Genomic DNA, 16,695 nt, shown 5'->3' with positions numbered 1-16,695 from the left:
GGATATATTGATCGAGGTGTTTCATGGACTGTAAAAAAAGAAGATGTTAAGTTACGAGTGGCGCAATGGCAGCGTTTAGTTTGAGAGGCAGCCTGAATCATGCGTTGCCTTTTTAATAAACTCAATTACAATTTGTATTTGATTTTTTTAAAAGAATTGTAGATTTTGTCACAAGAAGATTTTTTACAATATTGAAATCTAATTCAATACAAAAGGGTATTCTGTGTAATATTTTGGCTTCTATTTTTTTTGAAGACCGTGTATATCGTAGTTGCTACTCCATTTATGATCAAAACAAGTGGAATTGCACAGGGAATCACATAGATGGCGCTTGGGATTTGGAAAGTTGTGTTAATGTGGGCCAGGTTATTTTTGGTCTGGATTCACTTTGGTAAGTAGTGATGCGATCGGTAAAGCAGATTTGTTTATTTAAATCGAATGGGGATAGACAATTAGACATAGTGACAAATAACAAGGAAATGCACGGACCTGGAATTGAACTCCTGACCTTCTGCTCAGTAAGCAGAAATGGTAACCACTAAGCTACCGATGTCTCTGTGAGATAGAAGTTTCTTAATTGTACGAAAACTTTGAAAGTTAATAGTGTTAGCATATCAAGAAATCTAGATCGTATCAGCTGATCATGAAGGATCTGAAGAATTTTGGAATGAAGACGGAGCAACCCGGTACAACCATTATAGAATGTTCTGGCAATTATTTCAACCCTAGTGTGAAGGATTCTTCACAGAATAATTAGAAAGAAATTCTTTAAAATACTTCAAGGGGTTTTCAAATAAAATTTCGAAAGATTTCTGCTATTTTGAATAGAGTTAAAATAATTTTTTGAAAAGATTTTCAAAGGAATCAAAGTCTCCGGATAGGCTGAAGGGAATTCTAAGAAGGATTACAATTAAATTCTCAGAAGGGGTTGCAAGAAAATTCCAAAAAGATTTCAACGGTAATTATTACGCGGAGTGTTTTCTGGTTTATTTCAGAACAATTTCAAGATAATTCAGAGTAGAATTCCAAGTTAATTCTGGAATTCATGTCATGAGAATTTTGAACAACGAAAAATTAAACCCCCGGAAAAGTATAATTCAGTTTTGGTTTTTTTCAAATTTTTGTTTCCAAATTCCAGCATCTTCAATATTTTCTTTTAAGGACCATGCACTTTACATCTGAAATTGAGACATCAATGTGCAATATTGCTGAGTGATGAAATTCTAAAAAAAAAAATAAGACGGGAAACTGAAGAAAATTATGCAGCAAATAGAGCAAGACATTCATTTGGTAAAGGATCACTCTGTTTTAATGGTTTATTCTGAAATTTTGGTGTAAAAATTTGTTCCTATGGTATGCTTAATTTATTTTCCCGGTTCTCTCACCGAATTCTCGGGTTTTTTTTCCGGTTACTTTTCAAATTCCCGGTTTGCTGGTCACCCTGCGTTATTCAATCTAAGCAGTCTAGTTTGTAAGGTACTAATGTTTTTTTTCCACTCGCAGGTCTGGTAGTGCTGATGCGATATAATAGTAGTGACTTAAGTGACCAAAATTTCGGAAATAGTGACCAAATAGTGACTTGTAAATACTAAATAAGTAACCATTTATATGGTAACTTAGAAATTCAAATTCGGTTTGATATTGAAATAAACTTTTTATGTCATGGAACGTAAAATGAAATTTCATAAATTCCTCTAATTTAATCGAATCTCACAACGGAATCTCCTTTGAAGAGCATTTGAAGTGATTTGAATAATTTACTTTTGCTTACGTTATACATGATGACTAGCAAATAGTAATTCCTATTTTTTATGATCTTGAATTTGATTCTGCGTTCGAAATCTTTAAGGTTCAATTTACTTTGATGCTTTTTCGAAAAATTGAAGAGCAGTTTTTTTCAACGCATTAGTTCAGATTGCAAAATGCTTGCACTATTCGATTCCTTTTTACTATTCTAAACAAAATAACGCGAGCTTTTAGCAATCCGAAATAATGCGTTGAAAAAAACTGCTTTTCAATTTTTCGAAAATGCATCAAAGTAAATTGAACCTTAAATATTTGATATATCTAGGTAGATAACTTTGATAATTTGCTATGAACTTTTCACAGAATTTCTTCAGAATGATCTCATGAACTTCTTTCGAATAATTCCCCTTCTCTTAAACTTAGAGGCAAATAAGCTTTTACAAAATTGTTGGAAATAGATTATTTTCGTAGTTGGAAAGGCTTAACATCAAATATCAGAATTAAAGTGGACGATAGATGAGGAGATGAAAGTAAAGGGTTGATAGTTCCGTTATACTGGTGCAGTGTGAAATATGTATATAGAACAAAGGACAATTTTGAGGAAGGTAGAGCATCTCCTTTACCAAGCTCATCCGTTAATGAGGGATGGTGAGGGGTGTTTCCCCCTGCCACCACTGGCAAAAGGGATGATCGCCGATTTGCTCATGTACCTCTGATGTGCGGAAACAGTTCTATAGATTGTTTCACACTCAAGTCGCCATCTGACGTAAACAACTATCCGATTTGTACCTTCCTCAAAATTGTCCTTTGCTCACTTTCTACTTTATATACAATTTTCACACTGCCGTACTATAACGGAACTATCAACTCTATAATTGAATCTCCTCATCGATCTTATAAAATCTCCACTTTAAGTTTGATATTTGACGTTAAGCATCTCCGACTATGTAAATCGTTAAATTCACGCATGAAGTAATAACACATGATTAGTTAAAGTAGATTATTTTCGATATTTTATTGATTTTTCTAGAAACTTCCTGAAGGCTCCTTCCAGAAATCCATCCTTAGAATTTCCATGAAATTAACCTGAGAGATTTCATAAATTTCTGCTTAGAATACTATTGGACTTCTCCCTTGCATTCAATTGGAATTTCAATTCATATTCTCCTTAGAATCATGGGGTATCCCCATAGTATTTCCTCAAAATTCTCAAACAAAAATCCATCACAAACTTTGAAACTCTTCTCAGAATTCCTTTGAGATTGAACCCTCAAAATTCGATTCCATTGGAATTATTCTCGGAATTTATTTCGAACTCTTTAGAATTCTCTTGGAAGTATCGTCAGAAATCAGAATTAGAATAAATTTCAGACCTTATTTTGAAAAATAAAAAATTGACTCTCAATTATATTAGAATTATTTCCAAAATTGTTTCGGAGCTGAATTTTGCGTCTCAAATAATTTAAACAATAATCAAAAGCGACGCTCGTATGTGTTAAGCCAAGTTTAACTATCGGACTTATTACGGATGTCACTTCACGGTGAAAACTTGTCACTTGTCGTCACGGTGAAGTGATCCCATTTGATTTGTATGGCAATCACGGCTCTTATTCTGAGTATCACTTCATTATTTCCGTGTAGTGACACCCGTAATAAGGCCCTATGTATGTAAACCTGGTTAAGATTTAAGCGGAGAAGAAGAAATCAGTCCTCAGAGCGCTTAATTTTACATGAGACTTTCGTAGTTTGTACTTTGGTATTCTTCTCTGATATATCTTGGTGTCATCCCTAGAATCTTTTAAAATTCTCTTAAAATTTACTTTGAATTTTTCAAAGTTCTTAATCATCCTTGAAAGACTTTTGAAACTCTATCACAGACAAATACCTTTGGAAAGTTTCCAATGTTTACAATTCATTTTCTGGGGAAGAAGGTATATTTTTCCTGATTATTAATCGAAATTGTAGGCATTTCCCTATAGTTTTTCTGGTGTTTTAAAGTTTTGCGGTTCACTGGTCACCCTGGTTAAAATTTTAATTTTTTTTTAATAAATATGTATATTATGTTAAAACTACTGTAGACTTTTTTTAGTGCCAAGTACTTAATATAAACATTTTGTTGATATTTTTAAATTTGACTCTATTTTAGTAGTGAAAAAGTGACTCTAGTGACTTTTTGGTCTAAACAGTGACTTTTTAGTGACTGGCTTCAAAATAGTGACCAAGTCACTAAAAAGTGACCTGCTACCAGCCCTGCACTCAGGACACCACTGTCATTCCCAATCCAAACCTCGAAGAATAAAGACGTTATTTCTCTCAAACTTGAAACCAAGTACAGTCAACTTTCGGTCGTTGGGCTTAACCTGTAGCCCACTTAGTGAAAGACTTTCGTTAGTAGGGTTGAGCTTTCAAGCTGAAAACTGGTTGAGGGATACATCGATTGTTTAATATCATCACAATCCTTTAACAACTATCCAAATTGTGCATACATGAGCCCTTCGAAAAATAAATAGCACTGTCAAAAATGACGTTTGACTTCGATTTAGGTGGGCTACAGCCCAACTAAAACGTAGCCCAACGAGCGAAATTTTACTGTACCTACATATTATAAAAGAACGGCGAGGAGATGCGCTACAAGGCTCGTTTGGTGGTGAAAGGGTATCATCTGCAGCGTCAGGGCATCGATTATGAAGAAACCTACACTCCCGTCGCTATGTTGACCACCATCCGTACTGTTCTAGTTGTCGGCGTGGCACCATCGATTCCTGTTCCACCTGATGGACAACAAGACGGCGTTCCTTCACGGTGACCTGAAGGAAGACATCTATATGGTGGTACCGGACGGCGTAGAAACTGCTCAAGGCATGGTGTGCAAGCTACAGAAGTCCCTGTACGGATTAAAGCAGTCTCCCAGCTGCTGGAATGAGCGGCTGCTCAAGATGGGATTCACCCGGTCATGCCACGACTACTGCTTGTATACGAGATGGAACGAGCTGATCATCATCATTTTCAACTCTCTACCGTGTTCAACATGCGGCGAGGTGAACTACTTCTTGGGCATGTAGCTGATGTACAACCGAGAGGAAAGAACGCTTCAACTTTCGCAAGAAGCCCAAGTAATGAAGATCCTTCAGCGATTCGGAATGGTCAACTGCAACCCGTGCAAATCTTCTATGAAAAATGTGCTCCAACTGCAGCGTGACAGACCAGCGACAAAGGAACCGTACAGATAGCTGTTTGTTGCAGCGGATCGCAAGGGACGCAGGGCAGACGGGGCAGCGGATACCGAGGACCGAAAATCCGTTGGCGGCTTCTTGTACAAGGTATTCGGAGTAACCGTGTCATGGTCGAGCAAGAAGCAAACGACGGTGGCAACATCTTCAAGCGAGGCCGAACACGTTGCTCTAAGCGCTGCAGCGATTTGGTTGACTGTCATCCTCGAAGACCTGAAGATAACCGTGAAACCCATCATTATCAACGAGGACAACCGTGGCTGCATTGGTATGGCCAGGAACCGCGAAACGAAGCGCAGCAAGAATATCGTTATAAAACATCATTTTATCCGCGATCATGTGGAAGCAGGACGATTGCAAATTGAGCCGGTGAGCACCCAGGACCAGTTTAGGGATTTGTTCACCAAGGCGTTAGATACATCCTGTTTCCAAGAGTTGCGACGTACCCTCGAACTAAACACACACATCTAAGCAGTCTAGTTTGTAAGGTACTACATATTGTTTTTTTCACTCAGGACACCCTATCCAAAAATCGAAGAATAAAGACATTATTTCTCTCTTACTTGGTTTCAAAGTAGGGTTAACTACCCCATTTCCGGCCTATTAAGCACAACCTGCACTTAGTCTTTCTTAATCCAGCGCAGCTTAGCACCAAACGGAATGTTATGATTACTGATGACTTCTAAATTTATTTACCTTTCCGTACGTACCGTAAGATTTGATAAAGAGAAACCAGTCGTTGAGATATTGTTAAAAGTCTAACACTGCTTCTTGACGCCAAACTCCGACTAACGCATTGAAACGCCAATGAATTCACTTCGGCCTATCGGATGAAGATAAAAATTGATTCGGTCGGAGCGCCTCTTTTGTTTTTTTTTGGGAATAATGGGTGCACACCTTCATATCACACGTTCTCATTGAATTTGTTTGGTAGCTTATTAACTAATCGTACCAAACGCATAATTGACTTGTTAACTCTGAAATCATGGATTTATTTGAAATGTTCTGCTCCATAGGCCCAAAATGGGCGATTAGGCCAAAGTAGTTCTCTACCCTATTATAAAATGGAAACACATTTCGAAGAAGGCTTGGAATTTCAGTTCAAAATATTCAATGAGTACAAAATTATGAATTTGCGCGAGATCTTTGCTTTAATTTATATTTGAATGTATTTTTGTTATATTACTGTGCAGTGTGGGAAAATTTCGCGAAAAATTTTACGAAGCTCACCAAAGGAAATGTTTACGAGTCATTGTGAGCTTTTGCAAACTTTTTCTTGACTTCTCCTGTTGATTAATTTCGGGCCTTATTACGGGTGTCACTACACGGTGATAAGGAAGTGATACTCATAATAAGAGCCGTGATTGTATTACAAATCAAATGGGAATCACTTCACCGTGACGACAAGTGACAAGTTTTCACCGTGAGGTGACATCCGTAATAAGCCCCATCGTGTTTAAATCTTCGATTTAATCAGTCCCGATGTTTAATAGATGAACTAGCCATCGGCTAAAATCTCTAAAATAAAGATTTAAAAAAAAGTCCCGATGTTTCTGAATCATCTTGCCCCTTAAAAGCTGCACAGTAGGTCTGGTCGTTTTCTCTGATGCGTAACATGTTCCACCACCTACATATAAGTTTACACGATTGCTGACATACCATTATTTCAAACATAGGTAGTTCTGCCTAACATAGTCCCTGACGTCATTTCGATTAGCTCTCATTAAGAATATCGAATCAATGTAGTATCAGTAACAACCTTGTGATTGAAAACTTCGAAGAAATGCTCGAATTGAGCATCCAGTCTAGATTCATGCGAATCTATCTTAATTATATGTCATCGGATATAAACCTTCCGTGCTATAGCCCCCCTCGCGTACGCTTTACTAACTACAGTTCCCCCATTGACTATGATCTCTCCATGAAACAGGCAATTCAAGGAGTTCCAGATCAACTTCGACTATATCAACTCAATTCCCCGTATTTTTTGCTGAAAAGTTCCAACAAGTCAATTGCAATAGAAGATTTTTTACGGATGGATCCACTGGCTTCGGCGTCTTCAATGAATACTCAACCGCCTTTCGGAAACTTCAGGAACCTTGTTCCGTTTATGTTGCTGAGCTAGCAGCAATCAACTTCGCATTGGGGATGATTTCCGACATGCCCACAGACCATTACTTCATCTTCTCGGATAGTCTCAGATCGATCGAGGCTATTCGGTCGATGAAACAAGGTAGGCACTCATCTTATTTCCTTTCAAAGGTAAGGGAGCAGATGAGTGTTCTGGACCTGTGTATGGGTTCCCTCACATTACTCAATCCCAGGCAATGAGAAGGCAGACTCTCTCGCAAAGGTGGGTGCACAACAAGGCGAGATTTATGATAGAAGAATTCCACATGATTGGCAAAACGATTGGACAAGTAATTCTCTTGGGCGGGTGGTTACATTCCATTACTCCAAATGTTTCTTCGAGAGCGTGGTTCAAAGGTCTGGATGTAAGTCGGGGATTCATTCGCGTGATGTCAAGACTTATGTCCAACCGCTACTCGCTAGACGCACATCTCTACAGAATAAACCTCGTTGACAGCAATACATGTAGGTGCAGAACCGGTTATGATGACATCGATCATGCAGTTTGGCATTGCCCGGCTCCAGAGCACAACTGTTGGATACCCTAGAGGAATGAGGTAGACAACCCTTCCGTGAAGTAAGAGATGTATTGGGAACCCGTGATCTTCCCAACATGCAGGCGATCTACGTACGAATTCCTTTGTTTCTCTGATGTTAGAGTTTGATGTGATCATCACCTCCTTTCCAAACAATTTCCAGCCATTGTGCTCCAGTCTTATTATCCTCCTGTTTCTGTGCTGCTTGTCCCTGCCCAGCCAGGATATGGTCAACCGTCCGAGAGTAGTATCTGAAGGAGGCTTCAGAAACCAGTTTCCTACCTAGCTCGTTCCAATCGAAATTGTTACCCATTAACCTTTGTTATGGTCGAGGACAGTGGCGTCGCCCTAACCTCAATCTACCTGATCAGCAACTTTCAAAACGTAATCAAATAAAACAATATTGGTATCAATTAATATAAATCAGTGAAATTATAAGACCCTGTGCCTTTTGAAACTTATTTGAATGTTAAAATGACCCTAAATAACGTTTTCAAAGCTGTTGAACAGGTAAAAAGTGAGGTTACGCGACGCCACTGGTCGAGGATATGGTTGCCAGTTAGCATATTTTTTTTCGGTTGAAGTTTTGACAGCTCGGTCGACACGAAGAAACACTCAGAAAAACCTTCTGACCAGTGTCTGTTTTTATCATTTACCATCACATGCAAGGAGTATCGCTTCAACCCAGTGTCGATGAATTGCGTTTGTTTTGAACATCTTCGTAGTTAGGAAACGAGCGAAATGAACAACTGAGTTTATTATACATCAACGAATACGCGTTTGTTGATATTCACCAGTGCTCGATTATCAAACCCAAAATTGTCAAAATCAGAAGTGATCCTCAAAAGCAAAATAATCAACGACATTTTGGGCAAAATTATTATTTTGAATATTGTCGACCACACTGCCTAAATCATCGATATTATCATCAGTTCAGCTTGAGGCAATAATTTGCCGTCGACTGATGTCTAAAAACCACGTTCTTCAGCGCTATATTTGTTTAAAATGAAAATAATCGTTTTGCATTTAATCCTCAATATCATCCCGACCAAGATGAAGACGAATATCAATATTTACAACAACAGAGGCGATAATGAGAATCCAGCCACGAATGAAGAAAAACAAATGTTATTTTTGATACTCAGAGGTTGCCTAGATCAAGGGAATTTGTATATATCAAAATTCAAATTCATGCAGGTAGTTGGTCTATCTGTTAAGGTTTTCTTCATTTTCGGCTAAATTGAGTGTAGAAGAAAGGATTTTTATCAGCACTGCTTCTGACACCCAAAAACACAATAACCACAGACACAATGTGGCAGGAGTGACTTACTATTTAAATCTTGGATTTAATCAGTCCCGATGTTTCTGATTCATCTTGCCCCTTATATGCTGCACAGTAGGCCTGGTCGTTTTGATTTACGCATCTCTGATGTGTAACATGTACCACCACCTACATAAAAGTTTACACGACTGGTGACATAACATTATTTCAAACATAGGTAGTTCTGCCTAACATTGTCCTAGACGTCATTTCGATTAGAAGTGACGTTTGCGTGCTATAATTTATTGAAAAATATTAAAGGCACAATTTGAATTTTTTTTTGCAAGATTCGTAATGACCAAATTTGAGCACAAATGTGAATAATTGTTCATAACAAACACTTTTACCTCAGAGGAAGGCGAGTCTGATTTTTTTTTTAAATCTGGAACTACTCAGCAGTTAAAAATACTTTGAAGGATTCGTAGCATTTTGGAGGCGTCCAGTGAGTTTCGGACGAGCGCATGCACCTTCAATGGCGTTCATAAAACTGATAAGTTTATGAAAGTTATAATAAGAAATAGATTTTTAGCGATTGCCCAATCTTAGATCCATTTCCCCTACATCTCAATTATTTCCCGGCTACAAAAGTTATTCTGGAGGACACTTGTAAAATGCCATCTTCAGTTGCAGGGAATATTTTTGCCTAAGGCTCAAAGTACATTTCAACTAAGTAGTTCGCTTGATATATTCAATTACAACCACTTGGTCATTTCTATACAGCTTAGAACATTCTATACCTTGTTTAAAAGATACAATAGGAAAATGATTTGAAATAAAATAAAACATTAGAGCGAATAATCTAACATTATTCAACTCTAGATACATTCAATATTGGCTTTCAATGATGATGTAGACATCATAATAATTTAAAATCAACGTAAGTTCTATTCGGCTCATAATACATAGGAAGGACAACTGTCGCAGAACATAAAGTAAGAATCGCATTAATTGCATTCTTAATTGCAGGAAGATGCATAACATACCTATAAGAATGCAGGCAAAACATAAAAGCTCTTTTCTACCCGAACTCAAAGACAACACCAGCAGCCGGAAACCATTTCAATCTGACCGAGCATGACACACCCCGAGCACATCATCCTGTCGAAGGGTCACTAACCCTATAATGTACGGTGTAGGAAAAGAACGACCAAGAGTCGTTCGCTGGTTACTCCATTTCGTTCGCCCCTTCTTCATGACATCAACGAGCACTGTCCCACCGCAGCACAACATTGATAAAATGCACTGCGATTTCGCTCGCTCGCTTGTAATGTCCCCTATCTCCCACAAACAGCAGCTCACAGTAGGTGAAGTTGCGTCTGTGGGACTCAGTTCGGAAATCATAATCCACAACTTAATTTTATCAATTGTTTTTTTTTTCTGAAAAATGATCCAAAAGACAAACAACGGAAATGGGGTTCATCGATCCCGATGGTCCCGACCTTGCACCATAGTTCGGTGATTCAACCGTCTGTCGCTGATTTCACGCAGAATTGAGTACACGAACACGAACCGCAGGCAGCACACTCAAAACGGGCGAATTCAGAACACGGGACATAAGAATACACAGCTCTGTAGCATCTCTTAAGTCATGTATGTTGTTTATATGCACCGCACAACACCACAGATACAACCATATCTTCATTATGCTCTCGATGTGCATATCCAATAAAACAACAACGGTGCGATTGGGTTGCAATGAAGTAAAAATGGCATATTCAGTGCCAACCTTATGCCTGGCCGGAAGGATGCATTGCATTATACCGAACCTATCTAGTAGTCGAATATGGACAGGGGAGCTCAAAGTAGTCCGACTTTTCCTAATAGGTACGGCTAAAACCTACTGATGTGTGGCTGTATAAAGGAAAAACGAGGGGGCGCTGCTGCTGCTTTTGCCTGCTGAGAAAGCGAGCAGCATATTATGCTAATTATGCTTCGCGCAACCCACTTATCGCGACGAAGGCCACCGCAACCACAAACCATATCGAAAGTGGAGTCAATAGAGACAATAGAGCGGGCCGCATATGACCCCGGGCTCAAGGGAACACGATCTACAACACACACACACTTACAGAAACAGAACCAGTGGTAGCACCAGTTTACTTTGGTTTGTATGCTATGGCCATGTTGAAGACGACGACGGTGTAACGTTTTAATGTAAATATTATAGGGGTACAAGAACGAACCAGCATAAGGTGGTTTGCTTGTGGTCAAACTGATTTCACTGTCGTATTTTTCCCAGTCCCACATAAGCACACCTCCTCTACTCGACACAACAGCCGTGTTGGAAATAAGAGAAAAATCGAAGGGATTATCACGGGAAGCAAAGTCCAAGAGAGCTGAGTTAGCTCTGTGAGTTTTAGGTTTCCTTCCAACTGACTAGCGAGTGTCGTTTTTCTCCGTCAGTTCAGTCGTCGTCATCGTTTCAACCCCACACGATAAGAAAAAAATACCCAAAACTAAGTTCTTTTCACTCATCTCGGCACTATAGTGCAGGAACCCAAAAGTAGGTAAAGCGGGTCAAAGTGGTTTTCATTTACTTGCGTGCAATCTGTATGGAATTTTCCATTCGCTTTCTACCCAGAAGTAAGTTAGTTGTACCCAAAAGTAGGTAAATATGGGTTCCCAAACTTTACTGCCCCTGTTGGGTGGTGTTGCTCCTCCGTTTTTGACAACATTAGAAGGAGAAAAGGAGACAAACTAGTCAAAAGTAGGGAACAGTGAACTGGCCGTTGGGTACTTTTTTCTTACCGTGTAAGTCCTAACTTTAAACATTATTTTTTATGTTAGTCTCCTCCACCACTATCAAAATGACTAACCAGGCTACCAAACGATGCTGAATACACACAGGAAATTTTTGTAGAGAAGTACAGTTTGTTCGCTCATCCCAAACGAACCAGTGTGATTTGAGTGGAGCGAGCTCTGAGCACGTTGGCGAAATTCTGCTGACCATGAATCAGCGCACGGGACTGAACGTGGATGTGAAGCATGTAGGTACGTTGTATGTATGTAGCGAGTGTCCACGTAGGGATTACGATTTAGGCAGAGGAATGATGAAATATTCCATGAACTGTCGAAGTAGTTTATAGATAGCCTGCAATATAATTCTTACTATTTCACAAGACCACATAATTCCTATGAGAATCTTGCAAATTTTTGACGTTACTTCAGCAGCAATTCCAATACAGTTCCTGAAACTATTGGCTTCCTTGAGGGAATCGTAGATCATCTATATTTAATTAATGTCAATACCAGATGTATGCTAGAGAAAGTGATGAAAGTCCAGAATTAATTATATGATTTGAGTAGTAGCTATACTGAAGATCCGAGAGATGTCGCCTCTTCAGTGGTAGGAAAATCATTTTTGCAGTATGGAGAATATCAGAAAATCCACGATTTGTGACTAAATATGCTTTCACAGAAGGAAACAAATAAACGAGTGTAATGTACTCGTGCAATTTTCATGCATCTAAAACTGCCCATAAAGACGATAATGAATAAAAATTGAAAATTTTCATGCATTTCCAAATGGTTTCCTACCATTCCCATACATTCGAAAGTGACTGGCCCTCTGGATGTGGATGATGTCAAAGACAACAAAACATGATTAATTGATAGATCCTTTATGGTACGACAGAGTGAAAATTGTGCATAGAAGTTGATTGAAATTGAGCAAATGGTAATTTTTGATGACGATATGAATCGAACGAGCCTTTCTTTTGTCAATCTAACGTTTAACCATAGGATCATGTTGTATGAACTAAGTTTAACGTGGTGACTCTACTACCGTAGGGCTGGTAGTGGGTATTGCATATAATAGCAATGACTTTAGTGACCACATAGTGACTTTTGAACAATTAAAAAAAAATGACCAATAATGACATTTATTGATCGGAAAGATATGGTTCCAATTTTCCGTTAATAGCGAGTTCACGTCGAGAAATTTTAAAGACTCAATCCATCATGAGCATTTTTTAATTTTCTTTAAAATAAAACAAATGGTTAAAGCAGGCCGGACGTGGTCTCAGGGATCATGCTAGTCCAATTTTATTCATCATTATAAATTTTAGTCCAGAATGAATTAGAAATGGACAAATTTCAGCTTGAAACATTTTCATCGAACATAGGATACAGCCATTTAAAAAGGTTGGGCAAGCCTGGGTTAAGGGATCCCACAAATTTGTCCCCGAAAAATCAGTATTGATTGAATGAGCAAGAGCGAGGTTCCTTCTTAACCCCAATTTCATCACCCAATTTTTCTACCTCGATTTGCTAGGTTTATTTTAGATTTAGATCGTGCTAAGTTTATTTTAGATTTAGAACGAATATCGGGATGTGAAAGATTGAACATAGAATCTATCTTATCTTTCTTTATTAAAGAGACTTTCAGCTATCGGCTGGTTCATCTCTGCCAACCCCAGAAGAGGGTCCCCGACTAGAAAGTGGGCCTCGGAAGGAGATTTCCCTAATACAGAGTTTTTTTTTCAGAGTTCGGAGTTCAGGTTCAAACAATAGTACACATATAATAGCTGAGTAGTGTCACAGTTGCTGGCGTAGTTTAGGTAGAAGTAATTTGTCGTAGTCGGTAGTCAGTGTCGATAGCGGGTTGTGGTCGTGTCAGTCCTTGGGCTTAAATACTTTCATAAAGATTGGCGTCTTTAATAAAGCAGATGACTGCTGCTTCGGTTGATGGGTCATTCGATAGGGCGTTCCTTATGCTATTTGGTATACCGTAGAAACTTCTTAAATTGCTGAACACTGGGCAATCTACCAAAATGTGTTCCACTGTTATGGTAAGGTTGCAAGTGTCACAAGTTTTCCGGAAATTGGAGGAGCAGCCCTTGTTGTGAGTTGCACGTGTGTGCCCGGAACGGTGACGAGACAAGATAATCTGGTCTTGTCGACTTGGGGTGTCCTGTCATTTGAAAGTCTCTCCTTTCACCTTCCGAGTATTGCCTTGTGGAAGCCCACTCAAGGTTCCAGGCGTTGCGGATAATGAACCTGACCCATCGCTTAATGTCGGGACCAGGCACCTCTTTACTGAACAGTCGGCCAGAGCGGCCGGTAGTTGCCAGATGATCTGCTTCACAATTACCTCTAATGTCGCAGTGACCCGGTACCCAGAGGAAAATTGTATTGGGTGGTGATAGTTCTTGGATCCCCTGGATGCCTTGGGAACTGGGATTCTAGGGCAGAAAGGGCACTGGCCGAGTCTGACAAGATGCAAATGGGTTTGTTGGCGCTTATAGTAACAGCGTGGAGAATGGCCGCACTTTCCGCGGAGAAAACGGAGCATTGGTCAGGGAGCCGGAAAAAATGGCTCTCAGTAGGGTCTGCGATTCCAAATCCGACTTTTCCTCTAGCTTTAGAGCCGTCCGTGTATCGGTGATAGTAGTCGTGATACTTAGTCCCTAGGATTTTGGCGACGTACAGAGAGATCGACGCAAAGTGGAGGGACCTCCCATCTCCTGGCTCCGTTCCAGTGGACTTCTGACACTGGGGGGAGTTTCTGATGGGCCAGGGTCTCAAGAAGTCTGTTCCCCTCTCTGAGGAGGCAGATCTCTTCAGTTCCGGTTGTTTTCTCTAGGAAACAGATGGTCCTCGACGCTAGTGTTTCTTCTACCTGGTACCTGAATGGTCAAACTCCAAGCTTTGAACATAGAAACACAGACAAACAGAAGTACCTCTTCATTCTGGATCACCGTTTGAATATTATAATTTCCGCGAACTATTCACCGTAGCGCTGGCATCGGATCACTTTCACGTTTCTATATATTCTGTTTATCTTGCATGCAACATTGTTTGTGACTTAGCAAGTAGAGAGGGTCTAGTATAAGAGAGGAGCGGAATAAAAACAAACTGCCTTGGCAACCTATGCTTAGGTGATTTCTAGCAACACTGCCAATGCATGAAGATAGGCGCTGCTTGATTGGCTCAGAATCAACCAGTCCGCTCCTCTCTTGTACTAGACCCTCTCTAGCTCGCTAAGCTTGTTTTCCGCGAGAATCTCGAAAGATGTCGTTACTGAGGTGCGATTTTTTTAGGTACTATGTTTTCAAGAAAATTGAGGCGCAGAGAAAAATATTCTAAGATTCGGACCTGGACAAACTTTGACAATTTTTCATAACTCTGGAACCAAGACAACTTTTCTAGATCTCAGTATTAGAAAAAGTCTCATTATTCTGGAACGAGGAAAATTGTCCAAGATTTTCCCACTTGGAAAGATCGTCACGGACATTGAGACAATTTTACCTGCGGTTAGGATTTGAAATCTCGATCTTGAAAATAAAAGTTATTCTGGGATTAATTTTAGAAATACTTTACATTTTTTTTCGCTTTCTAAGACAAGACGGTTTTCTAAGACAAACAAATTAAGAAAGTTGCGTGAACTGGAATAATTTTCGATATGATGTAATTTTCAGCCCTAGAAATATTGAAATGCATCTGAAACATACAAATCATTCCATGATCTTGGACATACAGTGTATCTCAAAATTAAGGCGTGACAATGGACAATTCTCGCGTCACTTTTCAAATAGACCAATGTAACATATCCACCATTTTGAGAAAATCGAAGTTGAAGTTCGACAGATTATTATTTTAACTGTTTAGAAACAATACATTTTGCAATACCACGTTTGATGTAGTCAGTGAATAATAACGTTGAAAATTCATTAGAAACGGTTAAATCACAATTTTACTTTGAATTTCATGCTACAATATATAAAAAAAACCACATAGGACGTTTTGACAAGTCAAGTTGTACATCCAGGGTTGGTAGCCATCACTGCGGTCAAAAATAGTGATTTTAGTGACCATGTTGAAGAAATAAGTGACTAAATAGTGACTGTTAGTTGTAAAAATAGTGACTGAAAAGTGACCCTGAATTGAATTAAAAATAAATTTTATTGAAAACTCTAAGGAATTTCTGAGGAGCACAACTTTTGTGAACTTCAAAGGAAAATTCCAAGGGCAATCTGAGAATAATTTCATAAAGTGTGTGGGAGAAAACAAATTCGGAGTTTTGAAAATACTAAAAGAAGGATTACAATTAAATCTGAGAATAACTCCAGGACATCTTCAAAGGAATTTGGAAATAAATTCAGGAGCGTTTTCCAAACAAATTATGAGAAGAAATCTAAGGAAATTGTGAGTAGAAATGCCAATGAATTCTTAGGAGACTTTCAATGTGAGTAGAATTCCAAGGGAAGGAGTGAGATTCAAAAGGAAATCTGAAATGAATTCAATGAATATTCTGATAATCTTTCCAAAGGGTGTCTTATTGTGGTAAATTTCAAGATAATTCCGCTAAAAACTAAAAGAAAATTGAATTCGAAGGATAGCTTCATTGAAATTTCCGTTAAATATGAAATGGACTATTCTGAGAACTTCCCAAATTTTTCCTATGAAGTTCTCGAAATGTTTCTGAATACCACTGACCTTATGCGAAGTTTGCGAATTTTTTTTTTAAATTTCTGGAACTTTTGTGCTCCCGCAATTTTCATGGAATTAGAATGAAATAATTAGTATAGTTTTATGATTTTCACTTAAATTCTCATGATTTTTCTGAAGTTCATGAAACTTCCATTAAATTATAGACACTAAATTAAAACTTCTTCAATAGTTCAAACTTTCCGGGTGTTATTAAAACAGCCTAAACGAATTTCTTTAAAGTTCTCTAGGTTGCCCTGAATTTATGAGTATTTTTTAACAACTCACAACTTTACTGAAATTA

General features: G+C 38.7%; 1 protein-coding gene across 3 annotated transcripts in view; it reads right to left on the bottom strand.

Moving 5' to 3' along the window:
* ctrip (E3 ubiquitin-protein ligase ctrip) overlaps positions 1-16,695 on the bottom strand; it is a 74,520-nt gene that overhangs the window by 31,345 nt on the left and 26,480 nt on the right. The gene's annotated exons all lie outside the window — the stretch shown is intronic.

Source organism: Ochlerotatus camptorhynchus, unplaced genomic scaffold, assembly GCF_037179485.1.
Source record: "Ochlerotatus camptorhynchus isolate MF236.1 unplaced genomic scaffold, CSIRO-AGI_Acam_v1.1 ptg000493l, whole genome shotgun sequence".
NCBI lineage: Eukaryota > Metazoa > Arthropoda > Insecta > Diptera > Culicidae > Ochlerotatus > Ochlerotatus camptorhynchus.
The sequence above is the reverse complement of the archived record's forward strand: the minus strand, read 5'-3'. Positions and strand labels throughout refer to the sequence as shown.